This window comes from Miscanthus floridulus, chromosome 6 (genome assembly GCF_019320115.1).
Source record: "Miscanthus floridulus cultivar M001 chromosome 6, ASM1932011v1, whole genome shotgun sequence".
Taxonomy (NCBI): domain Eukaryota; kingdom Viridiplantae; phylum Streptophyta; class Magnoliopsida; order Poales; family Poaceae; genus Miscanthus; species Miscanthus floridulus.
Genome location: NC_089585.1, coordinates 6,551,303 through 6,564,228, shown reverse-complemented (window position 1 = coordinate 6,564,228; position 12,926 = coordinate 6,551,303). Strand labels below are relative to the sequence as shown.

The window sequence follows — 12,926 nt, the reverse complement described above, 5'->3', positions numbered from 1 at the left end:
CACAACTTGCACGAGTCAGATCCACAGAAAGATGTCCAGTAGGAAATAGGAATCATGCTCAAGAATACCTTTCTTCCCAAACAGAACAGAACTGAACTGAAGCAACTAGTCAGAACCATTCACCCAAGAATCTGTCATTCTCATTTCAGAAGATGTCACTGTACATGTCCAACTCAACAAGGCCAAAAGAAGTACTGTCTGAATCCATACACACCAACAGCCCTAACAAACAACTTTGTCAAACAAGATATAACCACAAATAAACAACTGATTGAACAAATCACGAACTCAAACTACAAAAGCTAGTTCTCATGCTACAGTGTATTCTCAAAGAGAAAACCCCTGCTGGCATGTATGTTCAGTATATTCTCAAAGAGCAAACCCCTGCCTTATGATGCCATTGTGCTAGATAACCTTCACAACTTCTCGGATCCAGAATCGCAGACATTACAAATGTTCAGTACACAACAAACCCAAGAACATTTTTATGAACATCAAATGGAATTCACAAGAAGCAACTAGTCACAAATTAGAACCAAAAACCTATTATCCTCATTTAAGACCAGCATATGTCAGTGTACAACAACTATCGAAATCCACAAGCCCAAAGAAATGTCGTCTGAATCTATACAAATCAACAGCCCTAACAAACAACTGACCAAACAAAAGATCAAGCAAAAATAAACTACTAACTAGACAAAAGAACTCAAAAACTCAAATTAACAAGCTCTAAAAGGAAGTGGGGTATCAAGGTTCTGGAGTAGCCCTCTGGAGTATGGCCATGTATGCAGTTTGTAACCGATCAATTTGCAGGTAGATCCCAGGAGTCCACAGCAGAGCTTATATCCAGAAATCCAAAGCTCAGGCTCCAATCTGCTACTCTGATGAGATCCTGAACTATAACTTTTTATCTCCATATGCATAATTTACACTAGCTCAGCTTGAAACTCTTTTATTCCCAATCAACTGAGTATCAACCTGTCTTCTAATGGAAGCCAAGCAAAAGTTTCCTCACCTACCACTATATTGCGAGCGGGTTTCATAGTCTGGTGAGACGCCATGCTCACTCATGCTGCCCCTTGACAGGCTTCGCAACCTCTGCCAGAACTTCCTGTTCTTGCCTGTCATCAGCGGGCCTGAACTTGACTGCTTGCGAAAAGAATCCGAATCGGCAGCTGGAGTAAAGACTGGTGTGGAGCCATATATCTCGGATATTAGCACTCTCTCGGCTTCCATGCCAGTCGCGTCATAAATTGCCGTAGTTTGCATGGGCAACTCCTGGCTGAATCTTCCTGATGCAAGGCAGTCGTCACCCTCGCTGCACACAAGTTTCAACGCCTGCACTACTTCACCCATGCTGGGGCGGTGCGCAACCTCAGGTTGTACGCACATTGATGCGATGGCAGCTGCTTTTGCTACATTGTCCAGTAGAACGTTAGGGCCAAGAAGTGGATCGATGGCTTGGCGTAGGCTCAGAACATTTGTTAGAAGGGGTCGAGCCCATGCAACTAGGATTTTCTTGCCCGGCAGGCCGAGTCATATCCACAGGTTTCCTACCAGTGAGGAGCTCAAGCAATACAACTCCATAACTGTACACATCACTCTTTACAAGAAGATGACCCGTCATGGCATACTCCGGCGCAACATAGCTGATAAGAAAGCAAGATGATCATGGTTTTGTCTATATAATGCAATTTAATAAGAAAGAGAGTTCATACCCGAATGTACCCATGACGCGCGTAGAGATGTGCTGGTTCCCCTCTCCCCTTGCAGTCCTGGCAAGTCCAAAGTCTGACACTTTTGGTGTGTAATCATGCTCCAGAAGAATGTTGCTCGACTTAAAATCGCGATGAATCACACAAGGACTAGAATCTTCATGTAGATATGCAAGTGCTCGTGCTGCCCCAAGGGCTATCTTCATACGGGAATTCCAATCAAGTGGATCTGTCTCTCGGTCCACTCCTACAGTGAGCAGACAGAAAACAAAAACAGAACAAAGCACATTGCTGTAAGTCAATTTTCGCAACTTCTACATGTACTTGATGATATGGTATACATACCATGCAGATGGGATTCTACGCTGCCATTTGGAATAAGCTCAGTATACCAGACACCGTACATTCTCCTCGATGCAGATGCCTAACAACTTGACCAAATTCCGGTGATGCAAACGTCCCAGCATCTCAACCTCAGCCAAGAACTCTCGCTCACCTTGGCCATCATATCTCTTCAGAACCTTCACTGCAACCGTTGTTCCATCTTCAAGTGTGCCCTGGTAGACACATCCGAAGCCACCTTCTCCAAGTACTTTTGAATCATCAAAGCTGTTTGTGGCCTTGTCAATCTCAGCAAATTTGAATGTTTTTGCCTGCCCTGCATATGTTGCAATGCTTGAGCCCAGTGAACCTGATGGACCTGAAGGTGAACTATAGCGACCAGCACCAGCTAAAAGTGTGTGACCTGTGCCTGCAATCATTCGAGACGTGTCAGAAGGAAAACTAGTACGTACTGCCTAAACTAGCATATTACTCTAACAAGGACACGTAACAGGATGCAGAAACTGTAGAGAAAGCCTTTTAACTGAAAAGTTGTTGCAAGCATTGTTGGCTGGCATTTCAAATAAGCAATGTAATTTTGCCTGGAAAGCACTGCCATTTTTTTTTAAAAAAAACTTGATTATCAACTATAAGTTCATGATGAATTTCAACAGTGGCACCCCTTCATTGGAGAACAGTTACTGTTATTCTGCTATGAATCAAATAGCTAGTGCCAATTACATTACATCATGGTGCAGTTATCAGAAAATTAGCAGGTTAGTTAGACGTACCAGATGACCTAGAAAATTTTGGAAATACAGTATGTGGAAATCCTTGAGCCGTGTCACTCGGACCCCTGAATCTGAGGATTAGCAACCATGCAGCCAGACAGCAAATAATCAATGCTATAACAGTAGACAAAACAGCAATAGCAATGAGGCTGCCATTCACTTTTCTCTTGGGACTTCTTACATCTACCCCAAGAGGCTTCATGGCCCTTGCATTTCTGTTGTTGCCAAATGCCCCATCCCCAACACCTTCTGGCCCTGAAGGTGGTGAAGGAGGAAGCCCTGCACAAAATTCATATTTCTTGGTGAGAACTAGTGGTGCAGAATTTTAACAATTTCAACAAATAAGATAATGCATGATTTCTTTTACACTGTTATCTACTTTATGCATATCAAATCAATTGACAATAATAAATTGGACCGCAAATAGATGCACTGATCAGCAATAGAATAACCAAATACAAAATGAGTCATGAGCACTAGCAAGACCACGGACCTGGATATACAACATAGAGAATCTCATAGTTCCCAAAGACTGATGGTTTTAAAGAAACTTTTTTGCTCCACAAGCTTTCAAATGCTGAAAACGCTGTAGCATTGTCGAACTTCACTTGCACTGGAACTAGATCAACAAGAACCATTGTTTTGTCAGGTTGATCACCTGCAACATTTGCACCCATTACACGGACCTGCCTCTGTGCCATGTTTACTCCTGAAGCTACCTCTTCAGCAAAATCAGAGACCAATGGAAAAAATGAATAAAGGTCAACGCTTAGACGAATTCCAACTCTGATTGGTAGCACACAGGCACATGGTGCTCCCCGCAGGTGGATCTGTTAGAGGCTCTGGGCACGATAATGAATTGCAATCTGCATTTGACAGGTTAAACATGTAAGCAATCACAAATATCATACGCCATACAGGTAATACCAGATCCAACATGTAAGTTTTGAAATGATAACCGAATGAGAACGTATACAGAAAACTGTACCTCTGTTTCCATTATCTAAAAAAGTACAGAAAACTGTACCTGAATTAGGTGGTGGTGGAGGTAATGTCCAAATAGGATGTGCTGATGGTGCTTTTGGCTCCGGTAGGGGAGGGATTGGAGGCAGAGTAGGAGAAATACTATGCCCTGAAGAATTCAGCAGTTTTAGAAATTTCTAGTGACAAATGGAAAAGGCAACAATAAGTGAAGCAAAGAGACAAGGCACTGAAAGTACTTTTCTTCCCGTTAGCAGGACCCCTTGATGACGCTGGCGAAGGGGATGGGGGGTGTACAGGAAAGCTTGGGTGTCCTGGACAGGAAAAAATTATGTGAAAGTTGTTAGCGTGTGAAATGAATTCAATGTTTAAGCAGACATATTAGCCTACGTTACCTTCAGGGATTGGTGGAAGCGCATGGTGAGTATGGCTTTTAGTCCCAGTCTGTCTTGGAGCTCGTGAGACCTCGGGCCCTGTAATGCATAATCTTTTAGATCAATGTTCAGAACTGGCAATATTTAGGCTGCAGGTAGAAGTTTATTGTCAAACCTTGGGCACGAGGTGGTGGATAAGATGGGCCAGATGATGTATTTGTTCCGTTATTGGCATTACTGGATTTCCATCCCCGAGCATGAGATCTACCAGTGGGTGCCAATTCTGGAGCTACACTTGGTGGTGAGGGTTGGGCATGTGACACTGATGAAGCATTCTTCGGGATTGAAGGCATGTTTGTGTTCTGGGGCAAAGGACTTGTTGCAGGCGCAGATCCTGAAACAAGTAGTTTTGGTTGTCAATCTACATTGTCATGTTCAGGAAGACACAGCCTAAGTTTATTAGCTGAGATTACCAGTAACTGGTGATTTGTGACCTGGGACAGTTTGGCCAGTGGATTCCTTTGGAGGGGATGCATGTGGAACATGATGCTTCTTGAGATTTGTAGGAGGGTAAGTCTTTGCTGGTGGCACTGTGTTTCCTAAATATTAACATATAGTCAAATATTTAGTACAAAAGGGATTAAAGCACAATCAGATGTATCAAACTAGGTGATTTTATCCTCACCATTCTTATAATCTCTGCTTGGAGGATCTGCTTGCTGTTGTGGTGCTTGTGCAATAACAGGTGATGCGGTCGGAGGTGGGACTGCTGTTCAAGAAATGGGAAATGACAAGAGATATATGTCGCCTGATTGATTTGATGTACTTTCAGGGAGGGAAATTTACCTGAAGTGGAAGGAGGAACAGCGGGAAAACTTCCTGAAGGTGGGTATGGTGGAATATCACTTGCCGGAGGGGGCAATGCAGGCGGTTGATAAAGAGGGACTACAAATATTCACACGAGTGAGTTGAGATTTTTTGCAGAAAGAATTCATGGAAAATCAAGAATCTTAATCACTTCTATCAATCAGAAAATATACCCGATCCAACTGGCCTTCTTGGTTGATTATTTGCAGATGGAGGTGACGCGACTGGTGGATTTGTCTTGAGAACAACAGATGGAGGTGACGCGACTGGTGGATTAGCCTTGAGAACAACAGATGGAGCAGGAGCCTGAACAGAAGGTAGCAATGCAGGTGTCCCAGGAAGAATTGGAGTGGGATTTTTAACTGCAGCTCGTGGTGGAGCTACTGGTGGAGGAACCTCATTGGTGGGATCAGGGGGTGCAACTTCAACTGGAGGTGCATTATACTCTACATACATAACACAAAGTTTGCAGTGCAGCCATTAGGACTGGAACATCGTATCTAACTCCAGGGACGGCAACAAAATTGGAGGAAGATGAGTTACCTTTAGGAGGAGTCACTGGACTCGGAGCATTTTGTGGCTCCGTGGGAGCAGTAGGACTTACAGCTGCCTTCTCCGGGGAAGGACTCGCTGATGGAGTAGCCGGCCCTGAAACAAAGCAATGCAAGGGGTTACACTCCATTGTTGATGATGGTCTGGCAACATTACGTCACACAGTATTGGAATCTCAGAGCTACTACCTGTTGGAACAGTTACTGGACCAAGAGCAAATGCAGGTTGAGGAGGACTAGAAGCCTGTCCTTGGTTTGCAGGAGAATCAGTGACAGCTGGAGAAGGGGCCAGAGTGGTACCTAGATCAAAGTAAAGAAGACAAGTTCATGGCAAGGATTGCAATTATGAACACTACTCCAACAATTACTAAGATCAAATTTTACGGTCATCAGGATACTGTACCGTGCTGCAGAACAGGTGCAATGCAAGTACGGGCCATGGAAATGCCCGTCACATTTATGCAGGGTAAAATAGATAGATATGCAGACATCCAAAGCGTTTTCAGTTAGAAAGCTACAGCAACAGCAAGCAAGCCAGGATGAGAACGAGAAATGTCAAGCTACTGACATTGCGGTATATCCTTCTTAATTGGAAATTCAGAAACATAAATCCCATTGAATTCTAATAAATCCAGAGCATCCTACGCGCAATTGCAGTTTCACGACCACAGATCAGTAAAGGACATGCGCGCCGCAGAGGAAAATTCTTGATCCAGAAATCGAAGTTACCACGACAAATCGAAGCCAGGAGTGAGCTCTTCTGAATTGTTCAGGTGAGGCTGGAAAAAAGAAAACGTACGGACAAACAAACACCCAGGCAGCCCCCGCGGCGCTACGCCTCGAGCCAGTTGAGCGGCACACAGCACGGCCCTAAGAAACCAGAGCAAAGGGGGGAAACTGAAAGAAATGTGGCAATGCGTGGAGCTGCCCTCACCTCTGGATCCGAGAACGGAAGCAAGAAGAAGCGCGACGACAGCAAGAGGCCGCATCTTGGGCCCCCACTTCACACGCGCTCTGCATAGCAGGAACCGCGAGCCCGGCAGCAGGCAGTCGCCAATGCGGCGCGGCCCCAGATCACAGCCGCGGCGCTAGCTGCTCCTCCCGTCGCAACCGCAAGAAGCCCCTGAAGCGCAGGAAGACGACGGGGCCCGACCGACATTTTGGCACCACGCCATGGAGGACACCGAACCCATGTGGCGGAGAAAGGCCGAGCAGTGGGAGAGGAGGTTTGGAGGACAGGAGGAGGAAGAGGGGAAGGTGCCGCGCCCCGGAGGCAGGAGCAAGACAGCAGCACCACACCACCACCGCCAGTAATAATACAGGTACCGGTAGAGTAGAGCAGGACTGGTAGTTTACGGGGGAGGAAAAGGTCTGGACGTCTGGTAGTAGGCTGGTAGGAGCTAGGAATAAATTACTGCTAGCATCCTCCTAATAACAACAGAAACAAAGGATGAGGCTGTGACTAATCCAGGGGTTGCAGGGCAAGAAACAGTAAAGTAACATTCCTTGCTTCCACCACGCACCCTGCTGCTCTCATGATCTCATCCTCCATTCCTCCACCTCCGAGGTCAGGTCCAAATCATATGGTGATGGTGGGATGAATAAGTAACTAATAATCTCAGGGCCAGGGATCAAGGGACGAACAAAAGGAAGAATCTTGGTTGGGTTTTAGCGGCGGAGTAGTAATAATTGAGGTGTACCAGCATGGAAAGATGCAATCTTTTGGTAATTAACCTCCCCGGGCAGGGCAGAGGATAACGGGAAGCGCTGGCGCTCGGACATCCGATGGATACGGCGGATACGGATTCATCGGACGGTTACGTGGACGCACTCGCGCTCTTCCTTCTCAGTTCCGCACCACACTCTACCAGCATGCCCCCCCCCCCCCCCCGACGACACGCGTAAGGAGCGGACCCGCTGGACCGCCGCCGTCGCCCTGAAATCGCGCGCACGCGCGAACTACCACTGTTGCGTCTTCGTCGAACGAAGAGCTCCGCTAACACCGACGAACCCGCGACCCGTGATGCCTACAAAGAGCCCCGCTAGCCTCTGTGTCGCGCGAGTCCGTATGCCCCCAGATCGCCCCGCAGCCCGTCGCGTCCACCCCACACCCGCGACGAGCATACTGCATGTCCAGCGCCCCCCATGGCCACAGCACCCCGTGTTCGCTGGCCCCAACACCTCCGCCCGCTAGGCCCCGGCGAACCACGTGCCCCCGTTCATCCTGACTCGTCCCTCCCTGGCCGAACAACATAGAAAGCTGGAATAAAAACACGTGCAACAACATGGAAACAACTGCTGCAACATTAAGCTGAAGCAGCTGTAACACTATGAACATATATATTGCAACAACAAGGAACAACAGCTGCAACATTAGGATGAAGCAATTAAAACACCATGAACATATTATTGCAACAACAAGGAACAACAGCTGAAACATTAGGCTGAAGCAGCTGAAACACCATGAACATATTATTGCAACAACACCAAACAAACTGCTGCAACAATAGGTTGAAGGAGCTGAAACATTTGGAACATATTATTACAACACTGGTGTGAAGCATATGAACAACGCTTGAAAATAAAAACACTTGCAACAACATAGAACAACTACTGCAACATAAGATTAAAGCAACTGAAACATACTGCAACATCTCAAGCAGTACTACTGCAACATCGCAAAAACATCTGTTGCAATAACCCAAAAAAATCCAATTGCAACATTCGAAATTATCTGTTGCAATATAAAAAAACCATTGCAACACGGCGAGATCTGACCCCGAGAGCTCGCCGGAACCCTAGCCACCGCCGCATCCCTTAGATCCAGAGGAGGAGGAGGATGGCTTAGATCCAGATCCAGATGAGGAGGAGTAGACCTTAGATCTAGATCCCTCCACCACCTACCTCGTCGGAGCCATCGTCATCGTCCTCGTCTCCGGTGGGGTGTGGGAGCCGAGTCGTAGGGACAGTGGGGGTGCATGGAGGTCGCGGTGGGCGAGAGACGATGGGAGGAAGGGAGTACGGATGGGCAGGGGCGCGCTGTGAGCTCGCGGGCGCACGGGCGCGGTGTCCCCTGTCCCAGCGACGGCGCGGAGAGCGGGCAGGAAAGCGGCGCGGAGGGGGAGCGGGTGCGTATGAGTGGTATCCGATCGGTCGGATGCCCAGTCTATAGCATTACCGGAGGACAATATAATGCCAAACTGCCCGGTGTGTCCGTCCCTCTCGCTGTAGATTCTTGGCCCGCAGGCAGTGTAACAACCCAAAAATCCACACACCAAAAATCACAACTACAAAATTTTTCTTAAAAACTCCTATGTGATGATGAGTGTCATGTAAAGAAACCCAACCTAAGAGTTGCATTAGAAGTAACCCAACCTAAGTCAACACATAAGCATGGCATGTCATATGTTGATTATGATTATTTAATTTCTAACAAATAGATGTTGCATACATTGTTAACTCAAATTGTGAGTTGGATCTTCATTTGCTTTAAGTTATGCTTAACAATTCCATTAAAGTAATAAACCATAAAATTATTATTAAACAAAATCCTCTAAACTCCAATGAACAAGTTACCTCAGTTTTAGATTCAAATTCTAAACCAAATTTGAATTCAAACTATGGAAAGGAAATGAAAAATAGAAACAAAGAAAGGGAGAAGGAGGCCTCGCAGCCCAGCTTCCCGGCCCGCCAGCACAGCCCCGCCAGCACGCAGCAAGCTGGCCCAACACGCGCAGGCCCAGTGGCCAGCCCCGCACGTCGATCACGCCCAGCGCCTCCCCGCCTTTGCTCGCTGTCGCTGCCACCTGGTCCCGCATGTCAGCCGCGCGCTGATCACCCACGCGCCCCTCTTCCCTTCGCCCGCAGCCGCTGCCAAAGGACCCCACTCGTTAGCCTTTTTCCCTATTCATCTTCTCCACACCCACGTCGATTCTCCCCTCTGACAGAACGCCAACAGCGGTGGTAGGGGCGGGCCAGGGGTCATGCCCGGGGCATGGTCCTATCTCCCCCTTGGCGCATCGCCCACGCGACCTCCGTGCCAACCACCCCACGTCGCAATGCCGCTCGATGCGCTCGACGCAATCCACAGCCATCCGCCTTGGAGCTCGGAACTCCGGCTACAAAGCCACGGCCTCGGTTGCCCTAGCACTCGTCCCGTCGCCCGCCGCCACTTGGTGGCCATCCACAACACATCCAAACCAAGAGAGAAGGGGAAGAAAGGGGAAGGGGAGAAAACGCCGAAGCCGCCGCGGAGGAGGAGGTCGTCGGAGCCAAAGACGACGCCGGCGTTTCGTCACCGATGTAGTTCGGCACGGCACTGCACGGCCACCGGAGCTACACAGCCTCGAATCGACACGGCATCACCACCCACTCTTCCACGCCACCCACGGTGAGCTTTCCCCCCTTCCGGTCTCTCTCTGCCGCTGAACCTCACAGTCGGCCATGGCGCTCCACCCCGAGAGCGCGTAGGCCAGCACCTTGTCTCCGGCCACTAGGAACACACGCACCCACGCACACCCCGCGACTATGCCGTGACCACCCCGCGGGAGCCCCCTTGATCGCCCGTGCGCATCACCGTCGACATCGTGTTGCCATGTACGCTGGAGCCCCTAACGGCCACCTGGGAGTCTGAGGCCCCGCTTGAGCCCTAGACGCATTCATCGTGCACCCACGAAACCACCGGAGCCATCATCTGCCCAGCCTAGTTACTGGAGAGCCGATGTGCGCGACTTTGCCACCGGCGGGCACCGCCGAGCCGCCAGCCGCCGTGGGCAACGACTTGGAAGACCCCGGCCACCACTAGGGCCCCAGGATCATGATCGTCGTGGCCTAGGGTAGCTTTTTCCCTCCCCAGTTGGGCACCAGCCTCGCCATGGAGGCTCACAGCCAGCTCACCGTCGATAGGAGCACCACCGTGGGAGAAAAATAGGGGAACACCCCTCCTTACCGGCTACCTGCGCGTGCACCCAGAGAACATGGACCACGCCTGGGAAACGAGGGGTGGACTCGGTCCACCGTAGACCAGTCTGTGGTCCATGGACCGGCATCACTTGGTCCACCGTAGACCGCAAGCCATGGACCATAGCCCAATAAGAGCCCACGGCCATGACATGGCAGCGTCACAGCATGCCACGTGTTCGGCCCGGCCCGGCCCAACCCGAAGCCCAACCAGCCCAGTTCGGAACCGGCCCGTATTGACCATTGACTGGTCAACGCTGACCGTTGACCTGGCCCCACATGTCAGTGACACGGACACCCTAGACCCACACATCAGATGCTGACGTCATGATGACATCACGTGGGACCCACATGTCAGAAGACAACACAGCCGAGGTGACGTCATGCTGACATCACGCTGACATCAGCTGCTGACGTCAGCAACCCAGGCCCACATGTCAGTGACCTTGACTGTTGACCATTGACCATTGACCATTGACTCATCGTTGACCGATGTTGACTTTGACCGGACCCACTTGTTAGTGACCCAATAGCCTTTGGCCCCACCTGTCGGTGTGGACGACATTGATGACGTCACGCTGACGTCATGCTGACGTCAGCTGGGCCCCATCTACAGCTCGGAACCATGATGCTGGTGTCATGCTGACGTTAGCAAGCCACGTGGACCAACCACAGCATGACACGTGTCAGCCCATGATTAATTTAGCCTTTTCCATTTTCAGAAATGATTTAAACTTTGGAAATTCATAACTAAATCATACGACCTCAGAAAATATGAAACCAGGACTAAAATTCATCTAAAATCAAGCTCTACGTAATGAACCCATGTTTGAGTGCATTTGGCTCTTTTGGATTTTCATTGCTTCTTTGTGCTACTCTATAGACGTCGCTAACGCGACCATAATGTAAATGTTGCAGACTCGGAGGAGAACCGGATGGACGAGGATCGTGAGTACCGTGAGGAGAACAGAGATGACTACACTAAAGGTGCCACATCCCACCCAATCTCGTAGCACCTATTACGCATGGCTAACATAGAATTGCTATCGCTTTACTTTACTGCTACAGTCATATCATGATAGGACTTGCATGGTAGTATGCTTGCTTGAAAGCCTTTACCTTGGCGCAACCTTACCCCTGCATACCCTGCTATTAGGCTAGACACACGCTTGCTGCTATACATTTCATTACTTATACTTCCACTATGCTTATACTACGTGCGTGGTGGATACTGGTGTTATCTGGACCATGGGGAGAGTGCTGCGTGTATGACTTGGGTGTGTGGAGGGTGAGGGTTGTGTCGACTAAGTTGGAGTATACGACGAGCCTAGGGCAAGTCTTGCTATGGGATGCTACCTGGGCACCCCTAGAAATAGATACCTATGGTGGGTAAATGGTATATGAGGTGGACCTAGGTGTGAACCTGTGATGGGTGGAGCTCGGGATGGAGGTGCTGTGGGGGCACGGTAAATGGAAACCCTGATGGAGACATTCTAGCTTGGTCATCCCTAAGGACTTACTAGTACTCAGATTCACTGAGAAGCCTTACGTACCACTCGCCCTATATGATGCGGGACGGCTGGACTACTTGGTAGGATATTGCCACTTCTGCTAGGTTGATAGCGGACAATGTAAGGAGGTACGGGGCACGGAGGATTTCCCCCCACACCCTTCCGAGACTTCATGGAGACCTTGTGGACCTGGCTCATGACTCACAGTTTTAGCCACCCCAGACTTGACTTGGGGTGAACCAGGGCTGAATGGTAGAGTGGCATTATCCTAGGCTAGCAAGCAGCCGGAATCAGCCTAGTTGACGATGGTCAGCGAGGAAGGCAGATGCTGTGGCTATGTAAAACCTCTGCAGAGTGTATGGTTGATCGATCGATACATGTGCCGACTCATCGGCTATGGACCTTGCCTGGGTTTCCCTTAAACTAGATAGAGAGCCGAGTCCTTCTTTTTCTCCCCCTAGAAGTGAGTGTTCGGTCGTAGCCAAGGGCTACGAGCCTTGAGACAGTGCCAAGAGGGAGTTGGCCTATCGACTGAGTGATGATATGATATGGTATGGTATGGTACGGTATGGTATGGTATGGTATGGTATGGTGTGGTGATAGTGTGGAGATGGTGGTATGTCGATCCTAGGATCGAAACCTGGCTCAAAAAAGGGAATGAAGTGGAATGTGTATGGGAATGGTGATTAAAACTTGACAAACTATTACTATTTACTTGATAGGCTATTGCATAGGAAACCCCAGCTTTATAGGTTCCTTTGACTATGTCCCACTTGCATCCAATTTCCACAAAGCAATGCTCATAGGGATGGGAGTGGCCAGTACAAATCGTACTGATAAATTTTGGCATACAGGT

General features: G+C 48.9%; 1 pseudogene; it reads right to left on the bottom strand.

Moving 5' to 3' along the window:
- Positions 1-404: 404 nt before the first annotated feature.
- Positions 405-7,030, bottom strand: LOC136457520 (receptor-like serine/threonine-protein kinase ALE2; annotated as a pseudogene).
- Positions 7,031-12,926: the final 5,896 nt, after the last annotated feature.